General features: G+C 46.7%; 1 protein-coding gene across 1 annotated transcript in view; it reads right to left on the minus strand.

Annotated features, from left to right (window-relative positions):
• IL1RAPL2 (interleukin 1 receptor accessory protein like 2) overlaps positions 1-15188 on the minus strand; it is a 579631-nt gene extending 564443 nt beyond the window's left edge. The window contains exon 1 of the mRNA XM_075007869.1: positions 15093-15188. The gene's annotated coding sequence lies outside the window, so the exon portion shown is untranslated. The remainder of the gene's footprint in view (positions 1-15092) is intronic.
• Positions 15189-15488: the final 300 nt, after the last annotated feature.

Genomic DNA, 15488 nt, shown 5'->3' on the forward strand with positions numbered 1-15488 from the left:
TGCCTGCCACAAGAGTGGCACTTTGTAACAGTCCGAAGAGATTCTTTACCTTAGCCACACTGTACACGTGTCTTTTAAAAACAAATGGATTGAACGAGACAGGAGGTGGTCATGACCACGTGCATGTAAAAGAACAAGTGCTGTTAACATTTCTAATTTACCTCGGGCATCAAATTTAACAGCAAAGGTCAAGCTTGAACCATTTGTCCGGAGCACTAAAAACCAGCCATTGACAGCTCTTTGGGATCTCCCATCCCCTCACCTACCGTATGTGACGCTGGTGTGAAATACAGCTAATGCGTCTCAACAGCCTGCTCCTTTCAGGATATGGCTACTTACATGCACCAGGAAGCATGAAATACCATGTTAAAAAAGAGAGTCAGGATTCATATTTCTTCTTAGTTTCTCACATTAAATTTATTCTCCTTACAGTTGTTTAAAAAAAAACCTACTTCCAACAGAGGAGACTTCAGGGGGTGTTTTAAGTGTGCCCGAAATGTAGGACCATCTATTCCAGGGACCCCTGGGAAGATGGCACTAGGGTGGTAGCAGAGGCCATGATAGTCAGTATAAGCTTATTCTTGCCACACGTTGAGCGTGCCAGCCCCTGCCATGGAATTGCTCATGTGCTTAATATTAACCACACACCTAAGTACTTAGCAGGATCACATCTGGAATAGTGCATCCGGTTTTGGGCCACCCCGCAGTATAAAGAGGATGTGGATGTGCTGCAGCAGGTTCGGCAGAGGTCAACAAAAATGATTAAGGGGCTGGAGCACATGACCTATGTATGAGAAGAGGCTGAGGGATTTGGGCTTGTTTAGTTTGCAGAAGAGAAGAATGAGGAGTGATTTGATGACAGCCTTCAACTTCCTGAAGGGGAGCGCTAAAGAGGATGGTGAGAAACTGTTCTCAGTGGTGTCAGATGGCAGAACAAGGAGCAATGGTCTGAAGTTACAGAAGGAGAGGAGTAGGTTGGATATTAGGAAAAACTACTTCACCAGGAGGGTGGTTAAGCACTGGAATGCATTGCCTAGAGAGGTGGTGGATTCTCTATCCCTCGAGGTTTTTAAGTCCCAGCTGGGATGACTTAGCTGGGGTTGATCCTGCCTGAAGCAGGGGGCTGGACTAGATGACCTCCTGAGGTCCCTTCCAGCCCTATGATTCTATCAGAACCAGCATGCTCAACATCTGGCAGAATCAAACCCAGTGTTTCCTGTAAGATGAACACTTGGGCTGCTGCCCAGGAGAGATTCAGGTATCACCAAGCTGATTAGCAGAGCTTTCGGAGTATCCATAGCCTTCTACCAGTGATGCACATAACAAAAGATATCCCACCCATGGATGGAAAAAAAATAGAGGGCACTCTGATCACCAGTGAGAATGAGCATTCTGTATTCAGCGGCCTCATTAGAAGAAACCTATCTTCATTATAGCTGAGTCCAACCTGTTCTCTGCCTTGAGGAACACCACAAGGCATGAGTGACTCCACTTCAGGGAGTGTCTTTAGCTAGAGAGGAAGCACAGAAAGATTTAGAGTGCAAGTGTCTGGGTACCGCTTGCCCCACCACAGATCATAATGCAAATAGAGCAGCACGATTACTAATTACTCATACAGAAGGACTCAGGGGATTAGAAATCAGCTAAGGAACCTGTCGCTGCTGCTGCATGGCTACTGTGAATGGGTATCACTGTAGATTACTGAGCTAATGTTTGCTGCTGCCTGTGGAGCACTCTCTTGATATCTTTTAATGTTTCTTCCTCACTGACATTTGGAGAGGGGCAGCCTTTTTGAAACAGAGAGATATAGTAAAATGCAACTCTCTGGGGCTGAGGCCTGCGCTGTCAATTTCAGAGAACTGAACAACAGCTAATTTGGATTTTAACTGAAGGAGAAAACAGTTGCCACGTTTGACAGCAGCTTGCCGTTTATTAGTGTGGCAAAACAGCCCTTTCTAAAAAGTCGATGCTGGAGGCTTACATCTAAGGCAGTGTAAATGCATAAGTAGCTCTCCAGGAATCATCCAGGCAAAGGGAGCTCTTGCATTCTGTATGCTGTGTTCATCATGCTTGACTCAGAGTCCATTCATGTCCCAGAGCAGTCTTGCCGTTGACTCAAATGGGCTTTGGATCATGCCCTTAGCTCTGAGAAGAGGCGGTAGACACACTGACCACATGCTAAGGTCTCCTCTGCAGAACAAGGCTGAAGCTCAGATGAACAGGATCCTCTATGATGGAAGAGGGATGAAGGAAGGCTGGAAGTTATGGGGGAAGAGACAGGAAGCAGCAAAATAATGGAGCAGAAATAGTTAAGCAGGGAGATGCCTTTGCCCATGTGCTGCTAAGGGTCTGTTACAAATGATCAAATACTAGAATTGGAAGGGACCTCAAGAGGCCATCGAGTCCAGTCCCTGCCCCTCATGACAGGGCCAACCACCATCTAGATCAGGGGTCAGCAACCTTTCCAAGGCAGGGTGCCAAAATTTGACCTTTTGACCTCTATGTACAGTCCGAGTGCCGGTGATACTTTTTAAGGTCACTAATAGTCCTACTTACAACAGCTTCATTAACTAATGAATTAAGTTGCAGAGCTTTACTATTTAGATGGTGGCTGGCAGCATTAGCTCAGGGGTGAGCAAGCTTTTTAGGCTGTGCCCCTCCTTTTCGGCCCTGCAATTAGCCAGGGCCCCCACAACCTGTGGGAGGACCACGGGAAGGAATGCAGGAGAATGGGCTCAGAAATGGGGTGGGATGCTCAGAAAGCAGGTGCTGGGAAGCTCGAGGGGTGCCCCGAAGGGGAAGAGGTGCTTGGGGGAAGGACCCCAGGATGGCACCTCATCAAGCCAGGAAGCCATCAGCTGACCCTGCCGTTTGTCTTTGGGCTTCTGTGAACTCTGATTGGTCCAGCAGCGGGGGAGGGGGTGCTTTCCCCGGCGATATAGCAGCTGCATAGGAGAAAGCAGATGCAGCAGAAGCTGTGGGCGGGGGGGAGCCAATCAGTCTGTGCCTCCTTACAAAATGTCACACACAACCCCCCACACACACACACTTTGCATATCAGTGCATTAGCTGGTCTTTTGTTAATCCACAGACAGCAGGGCTTAGAGCAAGCTCCTGGCTGCATGGGGAGAAAAGGGGCAGAACTTATCGCCCACGTCGTGTGCCAAAGAAAAAAATCAACTTGCACGCCACTCTAGGCACCTATGCCTGGGGTTGCTGACCCCTGATCTAAATCTTCCCTGTTAGATATTTATCCAAACTGTTCTTAAATATCTCCAGTGACAGAGATTCTACAATTGCAGGCCCATCTTAGAGAGGTTTTAAAACCCTACTCAAGCAAATAATCCCATTGGTTTTTCGGGGCTCCTCACAGGAACTAAGGCTATTTATGTGAGCCAGGGCTTGCTGGCTGTTGTCTTGATTATTTTAAAAACCTGAGTAATAAGAACAGCCTCCCAACTGCAAAAAGTAGGCATGATTTTGGTCATATTAAAACATCCCCAATAAAAATCTACATGATGAACTAAACTGTTGGATTATATGACACAGAGGAAGTCCTGAGGGTTTTGATAAGACAGTGCTGCAAGCTGATGGCTGTTTCTTACAATCCACATTTACAGTGATGATTGAAAATCATGAAAAAATAAAAATTAACATTCCGGAGACTCAAGCACTGCAGTGTTCCTGGCATCAAAATACTAATGTTAACTTACCTGCCCATTACAAGCTCCGGCCTGAGATTTACCTAAAATAGTCTAGCAATAGCCCTGAGCAATTGTTCTGACCCTGTCAGCAAAACTAATAAAAGAAACCAACCCACCTTACATTTCAACTAAAGACAGTGCAGAGAGCTCATCATACAGACTGGGCTCCATTCACTGCAAGAAGAAAATGAAATTTGGTCGGAGTTTGCCATTGTGACATTTAGGTCTCCCAATGCCACTGTGGCATTTAGGTCTCCCAATGCCTCTTTCCCTAGTTCTGCTCTTCTCTACTTGTGCCCAGACTCTGTAGCACTTTAAGCTGCAGAAATGCAGCTAATTGGGGTGGAAGTATCATCGTAGAGAACACACTAGTCACTTCCAATAGCTGTGACATTGATCAGACTTCACTGAGTTCCACAAAGAGCAACTGTCCTGTCATGTATTCATTTGAATTTCCAGCAATCTATGGTCTTTGTGTATCCTAACTAGAACCCTTTTCCTCAGTTGTCATGAATTATATAGACATCCTCTTCCAGTGTTGCAGCTTTTAAAATTGAACCCAACCATTTTATAGCCATTCAAAGTGACATATATAATTGTGCAAGGAACATCACGTCATGCACTCCTGTTGTAAGAGGTCAGCAAAATGCACCTATTAATTTACAGCCTTGTGTTCCGAGTGGAAGTTATTCTTATTCTGTGTATATTTACTGATGCAAAACACAGCTTATTCCACACAGTATTTCAGGCAATGTGAAATACTGTAGACAATGTAAAAGGAGGATTATCAGAAGCAGAGATTTTAAGGCCGGTGATTGGATTTAACTGTTTGGCAAGTCAAAGGTATTTAGAAGCTAACCACAGCACATGGAGAGGGAGACTTAAAGCTAGTCTGCATTGAAAAAGAGTTACTGGTGTTAGGGAGATGTAACTTCTTACCAACCTAGTTATATGGAAAAAGTAGTAGCATGGAGGTAGTTATGCTATATGAAGTCACCTTCTACTGCTACAGCTTCTGTCAGTTTCCAAACCAGACTAAATGATACCAGCATAATTATATTCACACAGTGTGATCAGAGTGGGAAGCATAGGTAGGCCAGCGAGATTCTCTAGTATAGACAAGCTCTTGGAAAGTCATCTTAGGAAAATAGTCTTCCTAAACCTAAACAGCCACATATGGGCTATATTTTCCAATCCTAGCAGCACACCTCCCATACAGGAGCAGAACAGCTCTGCTCAAGAAGATGGCTGGCTTTGCGAGTTTGGGGAGAAGAGGTATCCAGTCAGACATGAATTCTTAGACTTCACCATTATCATGGGCTACCATTTTTGGAAGCCCACAACTTTGGCCTAACTCTGGCCTTCTTGCTATCAGTGATCCATTGGAGCTATTGATGTCAACTGGACCAGAGATAGGCTGCTGCCAAGTACCTTTGAAAATCCTACCCATTCCCTAACTTTCTCTCTGCTAGATTTTCAGAAACACAAAAGGGAGAAATCCTGCTCTCCTCCACACCAGCAAAATCCTCACACCTTTGAAGCTTGGTGGGACTCATTAATTGGTTTATTGGATTCCAGCCCCACCCCAAACCAGTCTTGACAAAAAGTTCAAAATGAGCTCCAGTGACTTTTGATGGCTGTTCATCCAGCCTCTTTAAACATCAGGCCATTCCCACGCATGATGGAGGAACATGGATTCTCCCTCATCCTGGGATCCCCTGACCAACAAAGAATGTAAACAGTTCGTCCCATCCTGAGGTCAATCCCTAGTCCCAAAGGCTACATCTGCACTTGCCCCCTTCTTCAAAGTGGGGCCGGGTAATCAGGGTGATGAGAGATTACTAATGAAGTGCTGCAATGCATATGCAGTACTTCATTAGGCAAATTCTTCCCCTCAGCAACGTCAAAGTGTCAAACTTCGAAGTGCCTTTACTCCCTAAAAATTTGCCAGCACTTTGAAGTTTGACTCTTTGAAGGTGCCATGGGGAAGAATTTGCCTAATGGAGTGCTGCGTATTCACCACAGCACTTCATTAGTAATCTTCCATCACGCTGATTACCATGCCCCCTTCGAGGCTGGGGGTAATTGTAGACATAGCCAAACTATTGTAAACTATCTTCTCTGGGATATTGGCAACCCTTTGTAACTGCCCTGCATGAGCCTCTACTCTTTCTCCTTGCAGCTTCTTCATTTAGGCTACTTCTACACGTGAAGCCTACATCGAAATAGCTTATTTCGATGTAGCAACATCGAAATAGGCTATTTCGATGAATAACGTCTACACGTCCTCCAGGGCTGGCAACGTCGATGTTTAACTTCGACGTTGCGCAGCACCACATCGAAATAGGCGCTGCGAGGGAACGTCTACACGCCAAAGTAGCACACATCGAAATAAGGGTGCCAGGCACAGCTGCAGACAGGGTCACAGGGAGGACTCAACAGCAAGCTGCTCCCTTAAAGGGCCCCTCCCAGACACAGTTGCACTAAACAACACAAGATACACAGAGCCGACAACTGGTTGCAGACCCTGTGCCTGCAGCATGGATCCCCAGCTGCCGCAGCAGCAGCCAGAAGCCCTGGGCTAAGGGCTGCTGCCCACGGTGACCATAGAGCCCCGCAGGGGCTCGAGAGAGGGCGTCTCTCAACCCCTCAGCTGATGGCCGCCATGGCGGACCCCGCTATTTCGAAGTTGCGGGACGCGCAATGACTACACGGTCCCTACTTCGACGTTGAACGTCGAAGTAGGGTGCTATTCCCATCCCCTCATGGGGTTAGCGGCTTCGACGTCTCGCCACCTAACGTCGAAGTTAACTTCAAAATAGCGCCCAATGCGTGTAGCCGTGACGGGCGCTATTTCAAAGTTAGTGCCGCTACTTCGAAGTAGCGTGCACGTGTAGACACGGCTTTAATGTGGTCCTGGCTCCTTCCCAGCTGGGACTGGTAACCGCAGTCCAACTAGCCCCAGATGTACTCAAGGGGGTACATTAGCCTTGCGGAGAGGCAACAACCCAGCCAGAGAAAACCAGTCCTATTCATTCCATACATCCTGGGACATTAGCCCTAATTTGTTTTTATGTGAACATCCTTATACAGATACTCTGCATACTTTTGAAATCACGCTAAACTTTTCCCACTGAAAAGCTTTTATTACATAAGTTAATTTTAAAAAAGTCAAGAAACAGTTGAAGTCAAGTAAGGACTTGATCCTCCAAGTTGATGAGCCACTCCCACCTTCCCACCCCGGTCTACTGTTCTCTGTTCCCATTTGACTAGGAGCAGAGGTTCACTACAGAAACTTTTAGAACAAGTTTCCATCTGCATATGGGAGACTTCCCTAATTTTAACATGACACTATCCTTATAGAGTCTTACATTACTCATGTTTTGAAGGCCCATTTAACAGGTCTGTTTAACATATCCATATTGCTTATTTTGTTGACTTATTCCTACCTAGGTATGCACTTCCAACAGGTACATGAGGAAATTTCAGAACAACATGCAATTTTTGGCTAATCTGATCACATTTGATCATATGCATGGGTGAAACAAAACACCAAGAGAACAGAATTCTGCCTATATCAGACTTGACATTTTATTACTTGATCTCTCATGATCACGTGGCTCTCTCAGTGATGTAATACCACACAAACCAGGCGGTGAGCAGAAAAAGGGATACACCAGTTGCCACTCTTCTTTGAGATAGAAATGGTGTTAAATTACAGTACAAAAAAGACAGCCACTTTGCTTTCCCATTAGCAAGTGGCATTGCATTCATCATCATTTTACATAAAGCTGTGGTATCCAACCAGGTCTGAAGCCGCTATAGAACTATATACCTGATATAGAACTATCCAACCAGTTCTGAAGCCACCAGAGTTCTATAGCAAACTAGTCACATTATTCTGAAAATATATTCGTTGTTCAAGCCAACTAGCCACACTCAACTGGCCAAATAGTAGCCCAAACGACCTCAGTTGAACCACGTGTATGAGCAAGGAGTACTTGAACAAGTAAGGATCACAGGAGCTCAGGGGCTGTATAAACATCAAGAGCTTGATCCTCAGACTGGTTATGTGAGTTGGGGCCTAATCCCAGACAGGGTTCCCACTAAGTTTTTTCATCGATGAGCAGAATAAATTTTGTTTTGTGCACCAAGGCATGTGCCGATGCGCCCCACAAATAGAAACACATGCTTCCTACTGTGCGTGCTCTGCTAATCATCTGGGCGGAACCTGAACCTCTCCACCCAAGTTCTCAACTTTCAGGGAATACTGATCCCAGAGACCTTTTAGGGTCTGACCCAAATGCAGACATCTGCTGAAAAAGGCACATAGAATTTACAGTAGGGCCATGCTGAAAGCAATGTTTTTATCAGAAGCAGGCCATATTAACTCCATTCTTTCCCTGTATCCCTCCCCATTCCAGTGCCCACCCTCCCCATCAGTAATATATCTCCTATTCAGCTTGTGTCCCATAACAAGGATCTGACATGTTCCACTGTGTTACAGAGATACAGTACAAGTCCCAGTACTCCCCTGCCCTTCAAGATGGAGGAGGATTAAATGGAAAAGTCAATGGGAGTTTAACATTGACTTCAGCAGGGGCAGGAATTTCACGTCTTGTCTTTATCCTGGTCTACAGAGACCCAGACACACTGATGCTGCCCCAACGCAATGAGCAGCTCTTTCAGGTGGGAACTATCGCTGGTAACTCTTGCAGAACCCCTTTCTGGGCACTTCCGACAGAGGAGTGGCATGTCGATAATAGACACATTCCTTCAACATGATCTCACCGTCCCATCTTGTACTCTGGACAGTCACTTGTACGGAACTGTTGTAACATTCTACCCCAAACTCAATGGTGCCATTATATAACCAGCAGAGTCAGGATCTAACCCTGGCACAACAGCAAGGAGGCAAATCCACAGAACTGACCAGAGGATGGTAACTCTGTTTTGGGGGCTGTGAGATTTTGAAGTTTCATTCCATGCCTCATGGGAACAAAACCTCTCAAAGACTTTTCATGAAAATGGAATGATCAAAACGTCCATATTGGACCGAAGACAGCGGTTTTCAATTTGAAAAGACAATGTCTGTCCATTTCAAATGGGGATTAGGAAGTTGTCCTGGGTTGCGGGAAACCCAGATCCATGTCCAGGCTCTACCTGATCCAGGGTGATCTGGGATGAAACACTCTGCTCTGAATGAAGCACACCAGGGACTTGAACCCACACCACAGGCCAATATCCCACCTCCCAACTGAGAAAGGGACAGCGTCTCGCCAGAAACCATCCAGATGAAAACTCTTGAACCCACGTGTCTCCAGGAAACATTACAGTTTTAATGAGACAATCTATTTAAATGAAAAATGTTAAAGGTTCTGAGCCGCCTCTGGGCCCTCTGTATGGAGGTACTGGAGGCAGACCCCTAAATGTCCCCTGAAGAAACGTGCCCCTCCAGTCTCCTTTACTGCCCCCAAAATGCCCTCTCCCTTGAAGACAGGAATAGCAGAAAATACCACCAGAAGACCCCTACAGAATTCCACTCCCCCCTCACCATCTCCCTCTCTTTGACTTTGCTGCCGAAAAATATAACTTGGCCCTTGATCATCTTGCAAACAAAGCTTCCATCACCTTCAGGGGGCATCTCACTTGAGACGCTTAATGTTTAGGGAAACACTGAAGATGAAGCCCTGACACTGTTGGGCTTGAGGACAAAATTTCCATTATCTTCAGTGGTGGTGCTAGGGGCGGTCAGGATTTTCCATCAGTCTTTAAAGTAAGCAACAGTCTATTTATTAAACACAACAGCCTGTGTGAAGCAAGAGCCATCACAACTACCTCCTTGTATCATGGCACAGGCAATTCAAATGCTTACTTTCCCCCACTGCTCTAAAAAGACATCCCGATATGCAGCTTAATGGGAAGTCACATTGTCTGAGGAGGGCTTAGACACAATGCCAGGTACGGTTGCTCTTAAAGACTAGTTTATAGCAGTTCTTGATTTAACATCCCTTGGTATTTTCATACTTCAGCTTTAGTTTGAAGTGAGAGATTACTCAGAGCTGAAATGTACTAGAGTGCAAGGAATCATATACATTATAGATGCTTTATTTGTACTACACTCAGTGATGCCCAGACCAAAAGTCATTATGTGCTCTTCACATGGCATTTTGTCCTCACGATGGGTTTAGCTAAGGCTTCCCTATATAGAACGTCTTGTTAATGAACCACATTTTCTACGTCCACCCGTGAAGCACAAAAGGCAAAGGGATGGGGAAGAGAGTTAGAGACAATTACACTCCAGTTGAGCACGCGGCACTTAAGTTCCTCTCACTCAAGTCTGTTCTCACTGATCCAGTTTACTCTAGGGAATCAGGCATATTAGGCCGGGATTTCTACTGCCTCTGCTGCAAGCATCTGCATGAGCATCAGGAAAGAAGAGGATTCACCCAGCAGCTTGCAGGAATCGGATGAAGGGTGTGTCTGCACTGGAAACAATAGTCAGACAGATAGGCATGCCTGGGCCAACTTGCAACTAGACAGCACAAGTGACAGCAGGTCAGGCTTCAGCCCAGGCTAGCAGCCACAGTACATACTCCCAGGGTCCCAGCATGCTTGCACCCTGGATGCAAGCATATTTTGAAGCCTGTGCCACCAAGTCCACGCTATTACCGTCTATGCTAGCTAGATTAAAGCAAAGGCTGGTGGTGTTACCCGGGCTACAGCCACACCTTTGTTGGCAGCGAGGACATTCCGAAGGATCCAAGCCCCAGCATTAAAGCACTGGTCATGCTAAAGCAGCATAGGGGACTTGGGTAGAATTTTTTTCCCAGGCAGCCTTGAGCTTCAGCAGTCCCCCTCTCCTCAGCCTATTACCCCAGTCCCACCGCACCTGTCCAGGAGCCAGTGGCCCTGCCCACTCCTTCACGGGCGCACAATGTCTGTGCTCTACAGTATTACACCTGCCCCTTATACACAACAGATTTTCCTGATGCCGCCCCCCCTCAGGTGTTGGGCACCACACCACAATCACATCACCCTTTTTTACACTGCCAGAAGAGCTAATATTCTTGCACTGATGGACTACATAAAAGGAATGAGCACTTTCAGCCCAGAACTAATGAGAAAGCACCACCAGTTGGAGTTTCTCAGGACGATTATGTATACTGGACAGCTGTCTAACCTCCCACTAATCGCCAGCTGCCAACAGTTTGGGATGTCAAAGTCCTCTGAAGTTATCAAATAACGTGTGAAAATCCCAGTGGTTCCAAACACTCATGCTTAAGAGTCATTGACAAATACATTGCACGGGTCTGTGCAGTTGAAATGCCCAGAGATCAGTCTTCATGCACTTACCAAAGTCCAGCTCTGATTACAGACCATCTGATTAAGAAAGGACTTAATCAATCCCACGTTTAGATGTAGGGTTTGGTTGGAAGCAGAGCTGAGTGTTGGGAATGGGAAATACACCAGCCATTTTCAAATGACAGCGGGAAGAGGATGTGCAGCTGGAACTCAGGACTCCTTTGATTTACTGTACCCAGAGACCTCTGGTCCCGGCCCTGCTCTACTGTTTAGTGTCGTTCATCCCTGGGCCCATCACAAGGGCAGCATTTTGCACAAATGCAAATAAGTCCATGTGATTCACAGTAAAGGAGAATGAAGCTGCTCACACTCCACTTGTGTTCACCTACAGTCCACACCTATCGAAGTCCTGAGCTTCTTCCCATTCACATCTAAAGTCCCCTTCCCCAGTCCAAGGAGAGGAGCCACCAGACCCAGCCTCACAGCCATCGTAGACATTGTATGGCAGTGGTGGGCAACCTGAAGCCCACGATCCAGGTGCAGTTCGACAGGGTAAGCCACCCACCAGACAGTTTGAGTTTGCACATACAGCTTTTTTATAGTTTGCTATTCCCAGCCAACAGGAGCTGCAGGAAGCCACACTGGCTGCTGGGACTTCCTGGCCACTGCTTCCTGCAGCTCCCATTGGACAGGAATGGCAATTTGCAGCCAATGGGAGAGGCAGGTGGTCTATCCCTGTCAACTCTCATGTAAGTAACCTGCCGAGGGGCCCACAGCTTACCCTGTCAAACTATGTGCAGCCTGTGGACTGCAGGTTGCCCAGTGCTGGTGTATGGGACAAGGGACCAGGGAGGCTCATGAGAAAGAGGCCCAGTGGTAAGTTCCAAAGGGCCAGGCTGAGGGGTGGGCAGGGAGCACCATCGTACCGGACCCTCTCAAGGAAATTGCAAGAGGTAAGCCATAGGATGGCCCTCACCTGCTGGAGCCCATGATGGAAGGCACGAAGGATAGAGCATCCCATACACCAGCCAAGTGCCACAAGCTCTACTCAGTCCCCTCCCCAGGGTAGTCCAGGACATCTCCAATCCTGGTGGCACCAAGGAGGATTAGCCACCTGCACCCTGAGATAGTGGTTGTATAGCAGAGCCTCTGTGAGAAAGTTTTCCCCACTCAGTAGTTTTATGTAATAGCCAAGACTAGCTTCCAGATCCTGGGGAGGTCACTGTTGCAAGAGCACACCAAAGAAATCAGAATAACGTTCCCACATAAGAACAGTTGCAGGTCTCTGCAGGCTATCTGCTCTTAGGGCTTGTCTATACTAAGCGGAAGATCAAATCGGGCAGGGTCGATATTCTGGAGGTCAATTTTGCATGGCTGGTCAAGATGCAGCAAAAAAAAGATCTTTATGGGGTCGCCAGTCAACCCGTGTACACCTCACTATTGCAGGGAGTAAGGGGAGGTTGACGCAAGAGTATAGAAGCTAGGTGTTCACTAGGGAAATAAGTCAATTCCGGTACATTGATTCTTGCTATGTAAATGCTGTAGCTAGAATTGTATATGTGAAATCAACTTATTTCCCTAGTATAGGCTTCACCTCTCTGCTTTTCCTTTCTGAGAATAAACCTAAAAGGCTAAAGAGATTTCAATATACACGTCACCTTCCTTTCAATATCCTTATTTAAAGGATTCCTTTTGCTGCTGGCTTAGGCCACCAGCACAGCCGATGTAAGCCTTGCCATGGGTTTCCATGGTGCCTTCATTATCCTTTCCTCAACACTTGCCCCTTAGATCCTGGTCATGTATTTCAGTGAGTTTAGGGAGAGTGCTGGATTTGAAAGGAATGTAGGCTCAGAGTCCAGAGGGAAAGCCACAGCAGAACACACACACCATGCATTCCAGTTGCTTGCACAAAGGAATTCTGCAGGTCTTAACTTCTTCAAAAATTAAGAGCAAAAAGGGCAATTTGATGCCACCATGCAGGACTGAAAGGAGTTCCCCCAGGAAAGCATTGGCAGTAAAGGTTTTCCCAAATGTGATAACAGCAGACATCAGTTTTGGTCCACTGAACAGTCATTGGGTTAGCCCACGCGGTACACTTAGAGTTTATGTTCTAGGATTTGCCCTTTGAAACACACCAATTCCCAGGCTGTCCTTTGGCAAGATAGATTCTTCCAGTCCTACTTTATGTGATCAAATGGGGCCTCTGTTGGAAGCATCAAAAGTGATGGGTACCTGCCACACTCACCCAGTGCCCAAAATAAAGCCCACTGAATTCAACAGGCATCTTTCCAATGACTTCAGCAGGCTTTAGATGAGATCCCAATGAAGACACAGACACACCGACAGGTGTTAGCCCTGCAGACAGGTGGTTTTGGGGTGTCCCTATTTCCACATGCATCATGGACACATCTTGGACGGGCCTAATTTCTAGAAGATTGGGGCTCAATGTTCCAAAAGTCAAACAGTTTTAAGGCATCTCCAAGACCCTCCCTCCCTACCCCACCCCCAGCCACTGACTCCTAAAAACCAGGCCAAGTCGTCTTTGCCTGTGAAGCGGTTATGGAGTTAAATAACAAGCTTCCACACAGTCATTGGGTTTCCTTTGGAAATATGACTGTTCTTCAGCGCTTCTACAGGGCCTGATCCTGAAAAGTACAGCGTACCTGAAACTTCCCAGGATTAACCCTTTTGCCGTTAGACCTAACTGGGTTTGGGGTTTAAGCCACACACACCCTGTTCCATTCGGACCACACAAGCCACTCAAAAGGAAGAATAAACTGAGCTGTGTGGTTACCAACAACAGCCTTCCAAGTGCAGCCCAAGCCCATCTTGGTGGATTCAGAAGGAAGTGGGAGGACTGTAATTAACCCGAAATAGAAAGCACAGGTGTTGAGCAGAGAGTCTGGTTATTTTACTGAACTAAGAGCACCTCTAGAGGGATGGTTCTGTGCTCCATAGGGCAGGGATCTATTTATAGGGGAGACTCCACAGCAGGCTGAACTGCCTGTGTCCCCAGCCACTGATCTGTTTCCTCTCTGGGGCTTGCATCAGCATTCAACAAACATATTGCCGTGCACTGCTTACCTTGGCCAGCAGCTTTCAGATTTGTGTTGCCTGCCGCTATCCGAGGGAGAACGGATCAGTGCCCTCATTCAAAGACCACTGAAGTCAATGCAAAAATTCATTGTCTGCAGTGGGCTTTGGTCCTGCCCCAGATGGACACTTCTAGAGGAGATGGTAAAAATAACTCCAACATACAACATAGAAACCGACACATACAGATCCTCTGCCCTGTGCATACTATGCACACCCAGAACATGTCACATGAAATGTACATTCCATTTTTTTCTGCTATTCTTTTAGCAAAAAGTAGGGGGTGGGAGGAAATGAGCAGCAAGGAAAGGAGCCAGCATAAAAAAGGGACCTTTTACCAGGCATTTTTCTCCCTCTCTCAGCCTCACGGATTTTAGAATAAACTTTACTGAGAGCACATCTATAGTCATGCACCTAGGCAATGGGGTTCTCTTCCATCCACTGAACAGCAAATTTATTAGCAGGGTTAGTGATCAGTTTACTAAGTTCACTATTCAACTCCCCTGGAGGGGGATAAACAGAGCGTGAGTGCAAGAGAGAAGAGATCACTGTGCATCCCAGACGAGTGGAACCAAAAATTGTCCTAAAGGGGGTCTTTTTCCATACTCTGAGGTTTGACTTGGCTGTCCACATTGGAGGAGGGAGAAAACTTTTCCCCTCTCTCTTTTTGGAAAGGTTTAGGTCAGTATTAATATCCCCTTAAGTAGCAGGGGAACAGTCCCTCCCTGAAGTAACAGAGGCAAACCAAAGCCATCATTCTGTGGAGAAAGAAGTATTTTTAAATTTAAAAGCTTCTAAAGCAATTTTGCAGTGGCAGGGGGTGGGTGGGCAATACACCACAACCACAGAAACCAAACAGCTCAAGTCACCTACTAATAAAGTTTGAACGAACATTTCACTAGTGTGTGGGAAACAGTTCAAGAGAGTCTCCTACCAAAAATGCAGTTGTCTAGAGCCCAGGGAACCCCAGCATAAGTGCATGCAGCTTACCTGTTCCTGCACAGCACACGGAGGAGTTAGCCAGGGAGCTCACAAGTACAATTCCATGCTCAGGAGGTTTTGGTGTCCCTTTCTAACAAGCCAAAACAACTTCAGGAGCCTGCCCCTAAGGAAATCCTGCCTGTCATCCCCAGCTCCCTTGAGGGAGTCCTCCGCTTGGGGCTGGGAAGCACCTTCCTTCCCAAGCCAGGGCAAGAACAGAAAGGGGTGAAGAAGTCCCCCAGCCTGAGCAAATTCCTTGAGTTGCAGCTTCCTTGATTTAACTCCAATCACCTGCCGGCTGCTGCTGATCAGCTCCTGGCTCTGCCTGGGGCCATGGCCAGCACATCCAACAGACGCCTTCTCCCCTGGACATCTGTGGCCCCAGCAGGGCAGCTTCCCTTTTGG

The sequence above is a fragment of the Carettochelys insculpta genome, chromosome 13 (assembly GCF_033958435.1).
Source record: "Carettochelys insculpta isolate YL-2023 chromosome 13, ASM3395843v1, whole genome shotgun sequence".
Lineage (NCBI taxonomy): Eukaryota > Metazoa > Chordata > Testudines > Carettochelyidae > Carettochelys > Carettochelys insculpta.